Source organism: Gopherus flavomarginatus, chromosome 1 (genome assembly GCF_025201925.1).
Source record: "Gopherus flavomarginatus isolate rGopFla2 chromosome 1, rGopFla2.mat.asm, whole genome shotgun sequence".
NCBI classification, from domain to species: domain Eukaryota; kingdom Metazoa; phylum Chordata; order Testudines; family Testudinidae; genus Gopherus; species Gopherus flavomarginatus.
In genome coordinates this window covers 191,936,755-191,948,247 of record NC_066617.1, presented here as the reverse complement: position 1 = coordinate 191,948,247, position 11,493 = coordinate 191,936,755, and the positions used below count along the sequence as shown (strand labels likewise).

The 11,493-nt window shown below is 39.6% G+C and overlaps 1 long non-coding RNA gene across 1 annotated transcript; it reads right to left on the bottom strand.

Moving 5' to 3' along the window:
- Nucleotides 1-3,596: 3,596 nt before the first annotated feature.
- Nucleotides 3,597-9,370, bottom strand: LOC127055755 (uncharacterized). Its single transcript, XR_007775607.1, has 3 exons — nucleotides 9,140-9,370; nucleotides 5,690-5,750; nucleotides 3,597-4,921 (listed from the first exon to the last, which is right to left on the bottom strand). It is a non-coding gene; the product is annotated as an uncharacterized LOC127055755 (long non-coding RNA).
- Nucleotides 9,371-11,493: the final 2,123 nt, after the last annotated feature.

The window sequence follows — 11,493 nt, the reverse complement described above, 5'->3', positions numbered from 1 at the left end:
AGGACCCAAAAAGATAAGTGCCTATACAGCTGCAAGAAACTGCTATTTTTCTTTTGGTTGAAGTTGAGATTTTAAAGCAAATGGGCCTTTGTTCAATCATGTATAGTACGTAGCTGGTGATGGGGGTGTCTTGTATTATACATTCATGGGATGATCACACTATCTAGTGGAAGAATTTACTATGTATCCTCTCAGAAGGTCTCTTGAGTTTGTCAAAAAAAAAACCTCTAGCTATTTGAGAATTGTAAGTTCTGGAATGTGGTAAACCCCGCCATACATGCTGTAGGACATTGTGTTGATGTTCCATTAGGTGGCACTGTTTCATCTGAGCTAATATTGAACCAGTGTCTTAGCAGCATGCTGCAGGACATTTTCCTGATGAAGCTAAAGTGTTTTAAGTAAGACAATGAGTAGAGACCTCATGTGATTATTAAAATATTATCTGATACAATATTGCAAAACTATAGTAGTAATGTTAACCAAGGGTGGATTCCAATTTAAGTAATAAAATTGTTTACCTAAAAATTGATTCTTTATTTCCCATCAGACAACTTATTCTTTTTTTACTGTGCTCCGTAGTTTTCCTGAAACAGAATGGTTGATATGTTTTCCGTGCAATGCTATTTCATTGGTAGATGAGTCTTGAATATGAAAAATGGTCAGCCATGGGTGTTACGATGTTTTTTGTCTTTGATCATTTTTCTGAGAGAGTTCATTTGGAAGTGAGGCAATTGTCAGCTTCACTCACATGGTTGTTGGGGCATTTGGTGTACTGGATGAGATTCACCATATGTTGTGACAGGCATGTGTAGGACTGATGGATCTTGAAAGGTGTGTTGTAGCATTGGAGTTGTGTCTGCATATTTTGTATCTGTTATGGCAGGGTCTGGTGCTGCTTTGAATTGGTGTGTTCTGGAATATGGGGATCTTGCTTCTGATGATGATCTTGGTGAGGGTGAGGGGTTTTAAAGTACAGAGGAAGGGGTCCAGGCAATATTTCTTTTCCAAAATGATCACTCTATTTTTCATCTCTCAGTCCTTGTCCTCAAAGGAAACTTGTACAAAACTCCCAAAGATAAGTCTAAGAGCTTAAATTCATAACTCTGCTGGACACTAAAAACCACGGACTGAAAAGAGACACTGGATTCATGGCTTATTACAATAATCTGTAACCCATTAACCCCCTCTTTTTCTCCTATAACTGCAGAAGTGTTAATGAGACACTCTACCTTGAATGGTCCTTGGAATATGTGCTAACTACTTATACTAAACAATCCATTCCACCTTGCATTTAGCTGTGACACTCTTAAGCTTTGTCTACACTACACAGCTTTTAGCAACATGGCCATGTCCACACGGCCATGTCGCTTAAAGTCAGGCACTGTAACCGCTGTTCAGCCCTTTTGCCAACAAAATACTTCCACTCCCAACGAGTGGCATTCACATTGTAAACAGGAAAGCACTCCTGTCAACAACGTGCTGTTCATGCCGACACTTGCCATGGTAAAACTTTTGTCTTTTGGGGAGGTGGGGAGTAGCACCTCTGAATGACAAAAGTTTTGTCGTTCAATTGCCAATGTAGACATAGCTTTAGTATTCCCAGAACTGAAGAAGATCCCCATGTGGATAGAAAGCTTGTCTTTCTCTCACACATAACGTGGTCCAATAAAACATATTAACTCCCCACCTTGTCTCTTTTTAATATCCTGGGACAGACACTACTGCAACTACAATGAACAGGTTAACCTCCTGTCTAAAGACATTTATCTCACCGAAAGTCCTCCTCAGCACTTTCCACCAAGGCTGGTTTGAGATCTATTTTCATGAAAGCAGCTACACTGTCTATTTACTTCCAACATGCAGAATGACAGGGTGTCATCTTTATCATTTAGAAATACCCCCAAAGTCCATTGTCTTTTACACATGGACAGGATAACCTCCTATGGTTTGCTTCTGCCTCCCTCTCCCCCATCCCCAAGTGCTTCTTTCCTGCTGATTTCACAACTCTTTAAAAATTGACTTCATATGTAAATGAGTATCTATTATGTTAGCTTACAATGCTTAATTTACATGTCAATGGAGAGATAAGTAAATAAACATCTCTTGGCTGGCAGAAAATCTGTTTTTCACCTGTGCTGGTAACTAATACTCTAATACAGACTCTAGGAGCATATTTTCAGTATGTATACATACATACATTTCACAATGATATTAATAACCAGTGTGTCACCGCCTTTCAGCTGAGATCTAATGTGACATTTTGTGGTGAAACAGAATATACATACCAGAATCAGGATATGCCTGTAACCCTTTTGCCAATTAGCATTAAGATGATCTTGGGTTACTGTAAATATTCTTGCTAAATATATTAAATGGAGTATTTTATCTATCCTAAAGCATTTCCATATTTGTTAGTTGTATATACAGAATAATGTTCCCCTACCCCACATCCCCACCTCAGTTTGGATTTCTACTTGCTGAGAGATATTTGCAATAGAGTTAGGTCTAGTTTTAAGATAACCCATCACGCGACCATCCCTTCCTGTCCGTTAAAACTGCCCTCATCAATATTATTTTTCCTGGCTAAATCACAAGGCCTCTTCTCCATTCTCATCCCTCTTGAACTGTCTGTAGTTTGCAACATCAATAACCCCACCTCTTAGAATTGCACTTCTTCCATCTAAGTCTGTTTTCCTGGTTCATGTCCTACCTTTATGACCAACATTTCATTTCCCCCTATTTTCTTCTACCCTCACTCTTTGTTGATGTCTCTCCAAGTTCTGTTCTTTGTCTTCTCCTCTGTCTTTGCATTACCTTTAGATTCCAATTACACAACAACACCAGTGTTCACCTAACTTTATTTAAGTTGCCTACCATCATGGATTATGTCCATCTGCTCTTTAAATTTTTTCACTTTCCACATCAAATTTAAGGGCTTTGTTGTGGACATAACTGAGCTCCTGTTTATATTGTTTCTTTTTACTTCCCTTTTATTCAGTCCATATCACACAATTAACCATGTCACTTGTGTCTTTCTCCCACCGTCACCTTCACTCTGTTACACTGCCCTTTATATCTGTAATGACTTCTCTGCTCTGATCTGGGGTTATCCCCCTGCCATCTTGTTCTTAAACTCCTTCCTTAAAACATAGGGTTTTGGTTTTTTTTAATTAAAACACACACCCACACACACACACCAAAAAAAAAAAAAAAAAAGACTCTAAGCCCTAGTCTGTTCACCTATAAGGAATTCTTAGGAAAATTTGAGATACCAATATTTATTTGTTTTGCTGTATGTGTGACATTTTCTGCTCAGTTCTAGTTCTAATTTTGGAAATATTCTAAGAGGCTTGCCTTACAATCATATTGAAATGTCAAAGATCTGATGTAGCCAGAAGGTTAGAGGGAAAAAATAATGTGAGTGCTTATAAGCATGTTTTCTATTTCTCTGAATAAGAGTTTACTGGACTTCTACTTTTATAAATTCTTGATGTCTTCAGATGAGACGTGATGTTGTATATTGTCTTAGCAATATGAAGTTTATTAAAAACTTTGTACAATTCATGGATATAACCTTTTTTAATTTCCTGGATAGCTTTGCTTTTTCCAGTGGTACAATACCTAAGAGAATAAAAGCTGTAGTACAATACTATACAGTTAAATTTCAATGTGTTGACAAAAAAATACTTGAAAATCTCAAGTCAAATGATAATCATCACTCCTAATTCTTAAGAATTTTAAGTTATGCTTCCTTAGCCTCTATACCTTAGAGAAAACATATATTGTGTTCTGAGGCTTCCAAAGTATTTTATTATCAAATTGCCAAGCAAACTGAATCTCATTGTTTTATTTTGAGAATGTGTTTCAGAAGACTGAATTACCCCTAGAAATGAAAGCAAGATAATTAAGCTATTAAATCACTTAATACTACTGCTGTGTTCCCAAAAATTTAACAGCAGCTCTTTGGTAAGTAGACTTAAGGCATTGCTTTACACAACTAACAAATGTTGATGAATATTTCTTAGTAATAAACTCTGTGAGAAGAGGTCCTGTTTATGGTCTATCAGGAAAAAATAATTGTACCACAGAGAATTTTTCTCTGAAATCAGAGAATTATGATGAAGTTGCCAATATAGTCTTAACTATGGCATGACTAGCTGGCAACTGCTATACTAAACAATTCCGGTTTGATTTATAAAATTACCGTTTTATATTTGTTATGTAGTTGGTTTTTATTTCTATGGTTCATCCAAGGTAATTAGGTAGAAATATATATCACAAAGATGTTATCAGAATGATGCTGAAGCACAAATATGATTGTTGTAGCATAGAGTAACTACTATAAATGTAAAATCTTATTTTTTACTGGACATGATTGATTTTTTGCAAAACTGAAGCAGATGCATTTATCAAGCTAATGTAAAATCTTTCTCTATTATAGAAATCTGATCAGTCTTTTGACTGATGGCATCAGAGATTCAGTTACGCTGGCCCATGGTCTGCTCAGGACTTTGGACATCACATCTGTCTTGGAGGAGACCCAAGTTCCTCTCTCTTCTGACCAGGATTTTTAGGCTGCAGTCCCTTGGTCCTTCATTCTTTTATCAAAGCAGATCTGACCAACATTTACTTTCTGCTCTTTGACTTCTCTCCAAACAGCTCTTTCAAAACAGAGTATGCTGATTTAGGGACAAAAGCATGAGGGAAAAAACATATAAAACAATAAAAGACCTATGTGCATACTAAACATAGAAGAAGTCACCCATCAGTCCTATGGAGTCTTGCAGGTACTAGTCCTTCCAATCTCACACCAGGGTTGAGTTCTTCCCTGAATGAAAGATCAAGTCCAACTGTTGAATCTCGAAGGGAGGCCTGTCACTCTCATTAAACTCAGTATTTCTATCCTAAAAGCCTTTGTCTCCTGAAAAACAAGTAAAGTCAGTCACAGAACCTCTCCCTGGAGATCAAGCCTCAAAAGTCTATGTGTCTGCTTTGCTGAAACGGTTTTAGGATTTTGCATTAAATCAGTCCCCACACTGTTTTTAATTCCTGGACAAGCTATGGTAACAGACCACCTCTCCCCCCACATAGAGAGGAATATATTCTGTAGCCCACAATGATACACAGAACATTCCTAAAATTCCTAAAATTATATATGATATGGTCCCCCAAGTCCACTACACATAGTTGTGATAAAAGATGGTATTGCTGGCCAACATGCCCCAAATGCAGTTGGCAACCAGAAGGATCTGTCAAGCATACAGCGGCTACTGACTAAGTCTCTTGGACTACTGCTGGGGTGGGGAAGATGGAGTATTGTGGCCAGGTTTGTTACAGATTAATGCCCATTATCTGAGGAGAACAATCTATTTCTATCTCAGATTCTGTGTGGAATGTCACAGATGCAACTGGGTGCTCAGTTTTTCAACAGGATCTCTGATTTAGCAAATCTATGTGCAAACACTTATTTATCCAGCTTCCTACTAACTATATATCTGGAAAGCGTCTCACACATTTGTCCCAGCTGGTGTAACTCAGCTTAGCTCATTGATGTCTATGAGCTGACAATCTGACCCTAAATATCCCATCGTGTAAGCATTTTGATTTTGTTTTCTCAAAGTTGTAAATATAATAATTACTATCAGAATCAATCATAATTTAGTGCGATAAAGGCCAGTTGCTTACATACCTATTTCATTAGATTCCGTTCACATGCATCTTTGCCTCCTGAATTGTTCTGTAATGTGCATCTGGGGAAAAAGTGGACACAATCACAGGCAGAGCTGGTGGCAAAATGTAGACGGAACAGTTTTCCATTGAAAACTTAAAGCTTCATTGAAATCAAAATGTTTCATGGGAACATGTTGATTTTAATAGAAATATAGGAAACATTTTCTTTTGATAAGGTCACAATGGTGTCATTTTGACTGTTAATTATATTGAAATATTTAATTTAATATTGAAATAATTCAACACTCTATATAATATATAATATGTTTAATACTTTATTGTAATGTAAAAGTAAAATCAAATTGTTTTGATGGTCCCAAGTCACGATTTGTCATAACTATTTCACAATATTGGCTGTTTATTCTGAATCTGTTTTTTGTTTGTTTGTTAGTTTGTTTGTTTTTAATAAATGTTGGATTTTCCCACTGAATATTTATGCTAAAAAATTATAACCAAATGTAAGATGACCTAGAGGCCTTGGGGAATAGCTCTTCTTTAAGTGACCACAATTCCACCTTCAAATTCCAAAGGAATCCTGGACATGCAAATGAAAATTATGGTCTGGTGAAAATATCTCCTAGGGGAGAGACTTATAAAGAGCTCTATCTGTTTAACCTATCAAAAAGAGTGAGAGATGTCTTGATTACTGTGAATAAATGCTTTCACAGAGAGAAAATACTGGGTATTGAAAGGCTTTTCAATCCAGCAGAGACAGGCATAACAAGAACAAATGTCTGGATGCTGAAGAGAGACCAATTCAAATCAGGAATAAGGTACACATTTTTTAGGTGAGGTTGATTAGCCACTGAAACAAACTACTAAGGGAAATGGTGGATTCTTCATCTTTTCATGTCTTCAGATCAAGACTGGGTGCCTTTGTGGAAGATATGATTTAGTCAGATTATTGGATTCAAAACAGGGTCAGCTGGGTGAAAATTAATGGCCTGTGATACAGGAGGACAGACTAGATAAACTAATGGTCTCTTCTGGCCAGGGCCAGCTTTAGGAAGTGCGGGGCCCAATTTGAACAGTTTCGACGGGGCCCCAGCAAGGATGACCAAAAAAAAAAAAAAAAAAAAAAAAGCACTTAAAAAAACCCCACCTTTCATTTCTTCCATGTATTATTTACTTTCCATGACTATATACACATAACAAAATTATATATTACATACATTACATCATATATTATAAATATCAAGTTCATTAAGAGGAACTTTATTGTACACCTCACCTATATGTTTTTAAAACTTTATCTTCCTCACTTTTTGTTTGACAAAATCTTTCAGTATATTGCCTAACTCTAAGCTCTTCATTACTTCGCATTCAATTGACATGATTGCCAAATTGTTTAATCGGTCTTCCTGCATTCCAGCTGTGGGCCAAAGAGGAAGGTTTTGAGGGAGGAGAAACGGCACACATAGGCAAAAGAAATATTCCATTCTATGCATCCGAAGAAGTGAGCTGTAGCCCATGAAAGCTTATGTTGAAATAAATTTGTTAGTCTCTAAGGTGCCACAAGTACTCCTGTTCTTTTTGCAGATACAGACTAACACAACTGCTACTCTGAAACCTGGCACAAATGGGATGACCAGATCACAGCAGTAAAATAGGACACACCCCTTCCCCACTCGGCCCCACCATCACACCCTCTTCATCCCCTAGTCCCCCACTGACTTGCTGCGTCCCTCCTAGTCAGTCCCCCACCCACCACTCGCTTCCTTGCACTTTCTCCCTCCCCTGCCAGAAACCCCTATGCCTGGCCCTAGAACCCCTGCTGGCTCGCTGCTCGCCTCTTTGTCCACCTGCCTCTTGCCCGCCCACTCGCTCGCCCCCGACTTGCCGCTGCACCCCCCCACCCCGAGTATATAGCTTCATTCAAAGACCCAGGGGTCATTATATTACTGCACCCAGCAGTCAATCAATGCAGTTGTAGATAAATCTCTGCATTATGCATTTTTGTATAACTTTTACATGACTTTGTATTGAACCTTGGTAATATGTTATAGTGGGCCCCAAGATAGTATAATTAAGGTAAAAGAAAAATGTCTTTCTGCTAGAAGTAGAATGAGATCTTTCCTCCGCTTTGTAATCAATTGCCCTATTGAATGAATGAGGTGTGAATGAGGAAGGTGTGGAAGGCAGGCAACTCCAGACAGCTGCAACCCTTGGAGAGGGGCTGGGAGCCAGACCAAGGAGCTTTGCCCAGGGCTGAGTAGGACGGAGTTTGGGTGCTGGGTGCAGTCTCTGGGCTCGGACACGGGGTGGGGTGCAGGAAGGGCGGAGGGGTGCAGGCTCTGGGAGGGAGTGTGGAGGAGTGGATGCCGTGCAGGCTTTGGGACAGAGTTTGGGGGCTGGAGGGGGGTGGTGGGGGGGGAAGGGACTTCCATGTGGCTTCCTTCCTCCCCTGATGCCCCTTACCATAGCCTCAGTGAGGGATGGAGCTGCCCCTTCCCCAGTGTTTGCAGGAGTGGTGGCTGGGGGGAAACCCAGTCAAACTCTGGTTTTACTCTTTCACTGATGGGCCACTTAAACCCCTTACAAACTCCTTCCCGCCTCTCTCACTCCCCTTTTCTACTGGGCTTTTTCGGTGGAGCCAGATGAAAACCACAAACCCCAGTGAGAACAGCAGGCTGGAAGACTAGACTGAACCCACCACCCAGCCTAGTCCATCCCAGAGTCCAGGACTGAGGGCAATGTTCCCCCCACCCCCAGGTCACCTGCTTCCACTCCTGGCCTCTCCCAGGGCTGCCAGTGATTCTGTGTGGCTGCATCGGGTGGGAGTTCAAGCGGACCCCTCAACCCCCTGCCAAATTCACCCCTGTTTTACGACCACTCTGCACCAAGAGCACCTTCCTTCCCTATCCTAGAGCTGCTGGATGGCTAGAAAGCTGAGCTGGGCATTTGATTGATCTAGAATATTATCATGCCCCCCCCCAAAAAAAACTTCATATCCACACAGCTATGGAAGGGCTATTCGCCCCCCCCCCAGCCAGTCTATTTTATTGTTGCAGGGCAAATGAAGGAGCCATAGTTTAATGGAAATATTCAGCCCCTACAGCGGTCTTTCAGCAGGGAAAACAGAGTTGATGGGAAGGGAACTAGTTTAGATAGGAGCCCCAGTCTCCTTCCTTTGCAAAATAATTTGGAAAGGGAATCCGATCACGCTGTGCCTCAGTTTCCCCTTCTGCGGTGGGGTGGGGGGAGGAGATAAAAGTCTCAGCCTGCCGTGCCATGTTGCAGACCTTTCGCATTCTCCTCTCTTGCTGTATTTGATTTCCTCCTCCAAACCTTCCTCTCTCCCTCACCTGGAGTTCACCGCACTAAGTACCGGCTGGGGGCTTTTTTCCTGGGTTACATGACATGATCCCGACTTTAGTTCTGAAACAGACACAGGCAGGCACAAACTCACCCTCAAACAGCAACACCCCGAAAACCACACCAAAGCCCCAGCAGCTGTTCAGGTGAGTGAGGTCCACTGTAGAGATTCCTGTCTCCCACAGACCAGAAGCTCCCTCGGCTTCTCCTCCAGGCTCCAGGTGACTGCTTGGGGGAGGGGAGGGGACGGGAGGAAGGCTGCAAGCACATGTGCCTTCTCCCCGCTCCTGACCTGCAATACCCAGCGGCTGTCTTTGCCTCAGCCTTCTGCTGGCCAGCGTCTCTCGTTGCCTAGCAGCAAAAGCTGCTGCTTCCGGAGATGCAGAACTTTGCTTCCGGGAGACAGCAGGCCAGCGTGGGGCCCCCTTCAGGGACGGGGCCCGATTCAGGGGAATCGGGCAAATCGGCCTAAAGCCGGCCCTGCTTCTGGCCTTAAACTCTATAGATCTATGAATTGTATATGATGATACAGGAATTTTCTTTAATAAGATCTTCCTCTTCCAGGAATTGCTAAACTCATCCATGCAATACGTTCTGCACTGGACACCTGGGATTGCATACAGTCCCATTGACTATCCTGGGACTAAGAGAGGGCATGAGGCTTCATGTGCACTGATCCAATTGCAAGATTGTGATCTGCATTTTTAGCATGGGAAGAGTTTTTTTTTAATTGATAATAACTCAATTCTTCTAGATATAAATTTTTAAAATTATATTTTTTAATTGTTTAAACAAACATTCTGAGCAATCGGTATGGGTTTAGAGCTAAATTTAGGTTAGAAAAGATCTGTAAGCTCATGTTTCTCTAAGCTTTCAAAGCTTTTTTTTTTTGAGCATGTGAAAGTAACATATCTGGGAAAAAATGTTTACTATTTATTGATCTCTTATCACATAAAGGTCTTTCTTTTATTATCTTATGCAGTGAACTATATTTTTTGTTGTTACAAGGTTAAAAATCCAGCATTCAAAGCAGTGATAAACAAGCTGGCACAACATTTTTTTTTTCCTCAAGAAAGATATCTTTTCAGGCTACTGCTCGATGTTCAGGCAACAGATGGTATCTAATAAGTTAAACTCTAATTGCAATCAAGAGTGAATGATGATCAAATTTAAAATTAAATTATCTTCACAGAACTATCTTGATATCTTGTTTTGCTGGGGATTAAATTTCTGCCTTATAAAAGTCTTAAGATTAATTAATGATGTTGAATGTGTATGCTATTATGTTGAAATATACTTTTAAATTCCATCAGCTGAAAACAGTAAATTGTGGAGAAAGATTATTCTAACACTTTGTGCATCTGCTGTAAGTATATTTTTTTCACATCTTAATAAAATGGAGTAAGACTCTTCTGAGGTTAGTACCATGATGGTAATAGACAATACATACTTCTACACTTTATGTTCAAAGTCAGGATATGAAAACAGACAAAGCATACAATACATGTAATCTAGGAGAGGATTGTTTACAGAATCCACAAAGAAACTGCTCAACCACACTGGTGGAGCCACAGAATGAGATCCAGATTTTTTCAACTAGAGTGAGTCTCTCACTTTCCATAGAGCATAAAAAGAGTAAACTATAAAACCCAAAGAGTCTTCTCATATGTTATCTGGTCTATCTCCTGACACCATAACAACTTGATTTTATTATTTCTGAATCATTTGTTTTGGATGGAGGAAGTGGAATATATTCTAGCTTTGAATATCTTCAGTAGTGGGAATTCTACAATCTCCCGATGCAGATTGTTTCATTGGCTAACTGTTCTTAAAGTTCTACAAAAATTTTCTTACTATTTAAAATACATTTTTTCCTGTTGCAGCTTAAGCTCATTCACACTTTTTTAACTCTAGTCTACCCTTTTACAAAGGATAGCAAAATTTAAAGATGACATGAAAGGGAGTGTGGTTGGAGGGGAAAGGGGTATTTTTCAGATATCCCTCTATCCATCCCTCTGTTTTTTTTAACATAAGAAAAGATGGTTGGAGAAGCTGTGTGAGAAGATGTTGCCACCTACCCCCATTTATGCATAGTTATAGAACTACTAGGATTATGATGTTACAAACAACAACCAAGTGAAACATGAGCTATTTTGACAGGAAAGAGATTGCATTCATATTGTATAAACAATCTGAATTGTGCCTGTTTTTGGCAACACCTATTGAATTGATATGCCTGACAAACAGTTATGATACAAGATCCCTTTGTTAAATATTCAGCTGATCATTAATATATTTGTTTTTTCATCTTAAAGATAACTTTTTAAGAAATAGGTTTGCTACTGTGGCTATTATACACTAATTGCTACAGTATTGCAGAACAAGGAGGTAAATATTCAGTGCAATAGATATTAAGAAATAACTGTTTTTCATCTTGTCTTTCTTTGT